We start from the raw sequence: 611 nt of genomic DNA on the forward strand, positions 1-611 counted from the left end.
TCATGAGGTCTCTCCTTTTCTAGGCCCACTTCCAGCTTTATGTTCCTAAAACACAGATCTAGCCATGTGACACTCCCCCCAGCATATACATAAATCTTCAGAAGCTCCCTTATCAGAAAGTAAAATTTTGATCCAAGGATCCTTATATCACATTTAAAGCACTTTATGATCTTGGATACTACTGACTTTTCCAGTCTTTAGTTCCATATTATTCACCTTTGCATATTTTCCATTCTAGCCAAATTGGTTGCTAACTGTTCCTCAGACACAACATTCTGCCCACCTCAATGCCTTTGCACAAATGGTGCATGTGTGGAATTAAACTCCTTTTAGGGATTCAACTTTACCTAATAGAATTTGTAGCTTCCTTCAAAGCACATTTTTTGCCTGATAACTCTCTCCCTCCTTTTCAAGTTTCCCTCACCTTCTTGATATCGCTTTTATCTTTTTATTGGTGTACATGTTATCTCTACTAGAATATAAGCTTCTTTAGTTCAAGGAATGTTTTGTTTTTTCTCTGTATCCACAGCTCCTAACAGTTCCTGGCATATAGTAGGTATGTGTGTGTGTGTGTGTGTGTGTGTGTGTGTGTGTGTGTGTGTGTGTGTGTG

This window comes from Petaurus breviceps, unplaced genomic scaffold, assembly GCF_028583685.1.
Source record: "Petaurus breviceps papuanus isolate PSGF00001 unplaced genomic scaffold, PetGlider_PUasm1.0 90537, whole genome shotgun sequence".
In the NCBI taxonomy this organism is placed as follows: Eukaryota; Metazoa; Chordata; class Mammalia; order Diprotodontia; family Petauridae; genus Petaurus; species Petaurus breviceps.